The sequence below is a fragment of the Cupressus sempervirens genome, chromosome 4 (assembly GCF_028749045.1).
Source record: "Cupressus sempervirens isolate cs-2001-9-10 chromosome 4, ASM2874904v1, whole genome shotgun sequence".
Classification (NCBI taxonomy): Eukaryota; Viridiplantae; Streptophyta; class Pinopsida; order Cupressales; family Cupressaceae; genus Cupressus; species Cupressus sempervirens.
The window spans coordinates 76562586-76569582 of record NC_143121.1 but is presented as its reverse complement, the minus strand read 5'-3'; positions in this window follow the sequence as shown (position 1 = coordinate 76569582).

Here is a 6997-nt window from a genome sequence, read left to right as displayed (position 1 = left end):
GTGATGTCATCAAGAGATTTGAAAATATATATATGTGCTAGCATGTTGAGCCAACTCAGCGACAACGGTATCATGGACCCACTTCTCGTGTATAAAGTACAAAGATTTCTAATCATGAGATCAAGCTAGGATCAAAGGCCATCGTTAGCTCGCTATGAAGAAGTGCTTGGAAGTTATGTATAGTGAGTTGGCGAGTGGTGACCCACCACTATTGCAGTAAATTGTTGACCACAAGATCAAATCTAGATCGACGACGCTTGTTAACTCGCTATGAGGAGATGTGCAATAAATAAGTATAGCAAGTTAATGAGCAAGGGACCCGCCATTGTGTTCTTAAAGGTTGTTTCAATTATCTACCACACGATTAAAGTAAGATCAGTGGTTATCACTAGCTCGCTATGGAAAGGTGCTCGAGAGTTATGTATAACAAGTTAGCGAGTTGATGACACGTGTTTGTGGTCATCCGTGGGCCCAATTTGAAGCGCCAACCTTGAAGGAAAGGTATAGATAGAGGTATTTCAGTAGTTTGACTACCATTGTGTTAAGAAGAAAGCTGAGTCAGCCTAGTTGTCATTCCTAGGTCGTAGGATTTTTCATGGATCAATGACGCAAGTTTGAAAAAGAAAATGCGATGCCACTCTATTTTTCTATCCTACACATTTATGATAAATGAAAGCTTCGCGTGTGGAAAAAAGAGAGTATGATACAGGAGATTTTCATTAATTCCAGTCCCACGCGAACAAAGATTGCAGATTTTTTGAGCACAAGAGCCTATTGATTTCATCATGTTAAGCTTGGTAAGAACGTGAAAACTATTCCTCAGTTGTTCGAGATCAATTATAGAGGTTCAAAGAAGAACAAGTTCAACAAGTCAAGTAAGTACACATACTATAACCTCTATGGCATTCCAATTCTCACAATACTATCAAAATGGCTCCTAAGAAGCCATTTTCTGGGCAAATTAACTATATGGATAGGAATGTCCATGATGATTTATTAGAATTACTCCCAGAGTCTACCGTAGAGCCTGCACAAGTTAAAAAATTGATTTCCTTAAACCCTAGGCTTAAAATTGCGGATGGCCTGTATGACAAGGGGAATTGGGTAAGGGATGCAACAACTACTCAAACTGGTCTTATATCCTATTTAAAAAGTGGTTTTCAGAAAGGAAGTTATTTGCCCCGCATGCTAATGTCTGGAATTTTGATTTGGGAAAGTTAGTAGTCCCAAGTGTTTTCATGGATTATGATTTGCTTGAAGCCATTGCTAAGAATTATGACCAAGCCATTAGGGTTGTAAGAAGAAAGGATGGCATGCCTCTGGTCTCGATTACTCCTAAAGAAATTAGAGAGGCTTTTCACCTGGAACCATTATTAGATTACCATGTGCAAATCAATCTGCCAGAATTAGAGAATGAATATAAAGCAAAGAAGGATGTAATCAGGGGAGGTGCACTGAGGGCACATATTGGTACAATAGGAACTTTGCTAGTAATTACTGCAGCCTCTAGAGAGCCTTTTAAGAAGAGTCTTTTTACTTCCTGGGCTGTAGAGATATACAGGACCTTATGCAGAGTTTTTGGTGAAGATGAGCAAGAACTTATGCCCATTGGTTTCATGTACATGATGGTTCAAATTGCTTCCTTCGGAGTAGATGTTATTTTTAATTTTGCTTCCTTTTTCGCTAAAGAAATTCACATTGGTTTAGTTGGGATTGCGAAGGGCAAGGTGGAAAAAACTTTTGGTCACTACTCTCTATTAATGCATATGTTTTTGTTCAAAGGAGTGACATATTTTGGTAATGAGATGGAACTAAAAAGAGAGGAGAATGGGGAAATATTGCTAGTCTAGTTGTGGAGTGTAGATATGACTTGGGATGCAAGTAATGCTAGTTTTGTTAGATTTGATAGATATTTTGCTACTAAGCTGAGGTGCCTTACATTGATTGACAATCCCAAAATCCCTAAAGCACTAATGAGTCTCATTAGGCCTACGGATAACCCCCATGACTTGAAAGTTTCACATAATTGGGGAGATATCATCCCTTACTCTGTTTCTACTATTTTCAGAATATATGGTTTTAAAGGGAGTCATCATGTTTTTCCTTACCAAGTACCTTTGAAGGTAGGAGGGGCTGAAGTTTTGTGGCAGTTAGGGGGAGTTGAAGAAATGTTTTTGTTGAAAAGGCAATTAGGGTCAATTTTCCCTACCTGCATAGTGGCCCATCAGTTTGTGATTACAAAAAGGGGATGGCTCTTTTTGCATAAAATTTTTGAGCAGTATATGATGGCTGTCTCTCATCCCCATTTTTGTGATTCTGAGGGATTTTTCAATCAGATGTTGAGGCATAGAATCAAGTTGGGACCGGTCAAGCATGATTCTTGTTATCCAGAGGACATTATAAGCAATGAATTCTCATTGCAGGAGAAGGAAACTAAAAAGGAAAAGTGGAGAGTTTATTCCCGGGTCTTAGAATTCATTCATTATTTTGATAATAAATATGATCCTTTAGATAATGTTGTTACAGAGGCTGACAAAATAAGTAAACTCATGAATACCTGTTGGTGTTTTTCTTAAAAGGACTAAAACTACTAAGCAATAAAATGCTTAATACCAAGATGATAATACTCACACAGTCTAAAGACTAGCCAATCCTTATTATCAATTGTATGTGCAAACCATTTGGGCCCAACTTCTACAAAACCAAGGGTGGTTTTCTACTTGTTTGGCTCTACAAAACAAAGGTGGGTATACCCAGGGATGATACAAGACTGGGAAAAATTGTATGAGAATTATTTTAGTTTCATTCTGATTCTCATCTCAAATTCTCCAATACATGTACAATTCTTGATACTTTAATAAACACATCCCATATAACAGATATGGCCAAAATCTTCTATAGGTCTGCAGATGTTCTCAACAATAATTGCTAACTAATGCTAAAACATTCCATGCAGACAAGTATAGACCAAATTTGAAGATATTTAAGAAATAAAAATAAAGTTGATTATAATTCTGCATTTTGACAATCATGTGTGACATATTCCTCTTTCAGTTGGATCAAATTTGATTAGTGCCTAGTCCATTGGGGCTTAGAGTCCACTACAAATTTCTAGATCTAATTTTTTGCCTTACAACAAATTTCATCAGCACTTCCTATCAGAACTCATCATTCAAAATCCTTTCCCATACTACAGCAATCTTATCATATTCATCAGAGCTTTTATTTAATCCATTGAATTAATAGCAGTGATAAACAGATATACAACCTAGCTAGATTGTATTCAATTTCACATGCCTTTACCTATACAACATCAAGATAACCAAATAATAGAAAGGAGACAAAGTTCAGAAAGAAAAGATATGGGAACAATTCATTATTTGTATTCATTTTCCTTGAAAATTGTATACAATTCATAGTAAACTCAGAATGACCTTAAGGATGAAACACATATCATTCTGTATTCATGTATTCTCAAGATTCTGATAGAGAAAATACACCACAAACTTGCTTTACAATCTTGGACCAAAAAAAGACTAAGTATTTGACCTAGACCAATAGAATTTGAACCATCACATTGCATTGAAAACTCACTTATATAGATATGAGTTGCAACAAGCAAAGGGCAAATGTGACTGACATGTGTCTTCTAAAAGATACTTACATACACCTATTAGAAAAGATAAAAGAAAATAACAGAAAGGCTACTACATTGATCACTCCTTGGTGGGTCCCTTTCTATTACACTCTCAATTATTGAGATAAGAAAGTATGATCTGATTCTTCATTTATTCTTCATCCTCAGAGTAAGTGGCCATGAGGTTTGAAAGTGACGTATGCTCTTCAAATACCTACAAACTTACTTTAATCTGGGGATTTTCCATGTCTTCATTATTAACTATGAGGGTAACTTTTACTTTTGCATCTTCCTCCTCATCATCTTCTGACATTTGTTCTATGAACTAATTTTTCCATTCATTCTAAGCAACATCATCTAGCCAATCAAAATATAAAGCATCTCTTTGTATAATCACTAAAGAATTTGCAAATTCCTCTAAATAATCAAGCTCTTTTTTGATGGCACTATAAAATAACTATATCTTTACCAATTCTTTGTTTGTCCTTGCCCAAAACCAGTGACCAGTTTCACTCATGATGTTCTTGATCCTTTCATGAAATACTTCATCCAACTCTTTTTTCCACTTTTCATTTTCCTTTATTGTGTCAACAGATTCTAAAGCACAAGGAAATAAATTGAATTTTTTAGCAATATACTTGGAAAAACAATGTGTTAATATTTTCTGCAAAGAATCCCTTTTATCATCAAAATCGTCTAGTTTATTGAAGAAATCAAAAATTTTCTCTACTTGATGACAAGGCATTTGGATGGCAGATATACACATGACTGTGATATCATTATTTCTCTCCCTCCACTTTTGTGTAAGAGGTGTCAATTTAACCTTGTCTCTATTCAACTCATCCATGAGGGTTGTAATTCTTGTCAACTGATCAAAGAAGGTTGACCATTGTATTTTATCCCTTAAATACATCACACCCTGCTTTAATTTTCCTTCATATTGATTTTTTAATTCTACCTGCAACTCATGTAGTTTAGTTTTTTCTTCTTCAAATTCCTCTGCAGTATAGAATTGAGGCCTTTTAGGGGTGTCTGGTATTTCAATAATAGGGGTTGCTTTAACAAATGACTATGGAGGGTATGCAATTCTAGGTGCACTGGATTCTCCCACCTTTCTCTTCCCAAGTATCTTCTCCATTTGAGACACCTGATTCTCCAAATTTTGTATGCGTGTGCCCCTCTCTTCATATGCCTTTAGCACTTCTTCAAATCTAGCATTTAGCTGAGCAAATTTATCTTCTTCCTAGCCAGATACCACACTACCAAATTTTAGCATTTTTGAAGCCATTCCCATTATTTGTTTACTACCAACCTCACCAGCCCTGTATACTATTAATGCACCAGTATGTTCTATAGTAGAGATTTCCTGCATCCTAGTTTTATCCCTTTTCTCAATTGACCAAATTACAAGGGCCTGGTGATCATCACTAAATTTGACTCCTCTATGAGCCTGTAGTATGTCTTCTTCAGTTTGTCACTAGAGATCCATTTGTTTTCTTACTGAATCAAAAACCATAGCATTCTTTGTATCCCATTCAGGTAAGATAAGGACTCCTGATTGTTTAACTAATTGCCTCCCGGCCTCAGGTGTAAATTGGGCAAAATCACTCAAAAATTTAGATTTTACCTCTTCTTTAATAATAGAGTCTGGTTTATCTGGTTACTCTGCTTTTATTTTTTCACAAGTATTTTCAAAATTGCCTATATTTAATCTCCACAAAAATTGTGCAAATGCCCTAGATTTCACAAAATTTTCATCATTTACAAACCTCTTAGAGGCTTGGGCAACTACAGGATCAATTTCCTTACCTTTATAGTCAGCAACAGTAAGCTCCAAGGAAGGTGCAGGGGGTTCTTGTGGTTCCCCAATCTCCAGATCTGTGGAAGTAACAATTATATCCCCTTCTCCACCAATTTGTCTTAATTGTTCCCCTAAAGATGCTTCATCATCTATCCTGATTGGGGATAGGCTTGGGGAGTATTGTTCTGGCTGAGAAGAAGAAGATCCCTATTCTAACTTTTGCCTTTTTGGAGCACTGGTTGTAGATGGACTTCTTGGTCTTTTTCCTTGATGAAGAGGACCCTATTGCACACTCTGAATCACTACATAACCTGACCTTTTTTGCAAGGTATATTGGCTAGGAGCTACTATATTTTTACTATTAATTCTTTTCTACACTTTTGCAGCCTTGTCTGGGTATGTCTTAGCATATGTAGCCCTTTTTTCATTCATGGCTTCTGTTATCTCAGCAAAATTATTCATCAAGGCTTGCATCTTGGCTCCCCAGTATTTCTTTTCTTTCAATGGGTCATATTGGGGATGAAAATCATTAATGAATTCAAGGGTTTTTCTAAATACTATCCATTTTTCCTTTCTCAATTCTTGTTCTTGTAAGGTGAAAATGTTTCTAATCACATCTTCAGGATAGTAGACTTGTTGGACCATGCAAGAAGCTTTTATTCTCTCCTTGAAGACATCATAGAAACCTTTAGGATCAATAAATCCGGCATGAGATTCTGCCATGTTATATCTATCTAAAAACAAGTTCAGATGTTTCCAACCTTTCCTTACAAAAACAAAATCATGGGCCACAGTGACAATTGGAAAAAATGTGCCCTTCCTAGTCAACTCCCTCTCATCTATGGTACCTATCTGCCATAACAACTCAGCTATTCCTATCTTCAAGAGTACATGAAATGGTAGCACATGAGGTTTTCCCAAAAAACTGTACACTCTTATCACTGTTGAAACATTGTAGGGAATTATATCCCCCCAGTTATGACTGTCAAGTAGCCCTTTAGCATGGTCCTTGGGTCTGACCAATTCTAACAATGCTTGTGGGATTCTAGGACTATCTACTCTTAAAAACAGTCTAAGCTTTGATGCAAAATACCTATCAAACCTCACATTATTGGCACCTATGGCTTCTAAGGTCATATCTACACTTCACAACTGTACTGGATTCTTATCCCCCTCCCTGGTTGTTTCCAATTCTATACATGTGGAGAAAAATGTAAATCCCTTGTACAAGCACACATGCATAAGCAATGAATACCAACAAAATGGTTTGTCTACTTTTCCCTTTGCTATCCCAACCAAACCATTGTGAATTTCTCTTGTGAGAAATGTTGCAAAATCCAAAATAGAGCTCATTCCAAATTGAAGAGTTTGTGCCATGATGAGGACAATTGAACCTGGAATTTACTCTACCTCATCCATTCCAAAAATCTTACAAAGAGAAACATATAATGCCCTAGCCCTAATGTTAAAATTTCTTTTCAATATTGGCTTTGGGGTGCTGATAGTAATCACAAACAAATTACCAACCTTGGTAGCATGCTCCTATAGTGGCCCTCTTT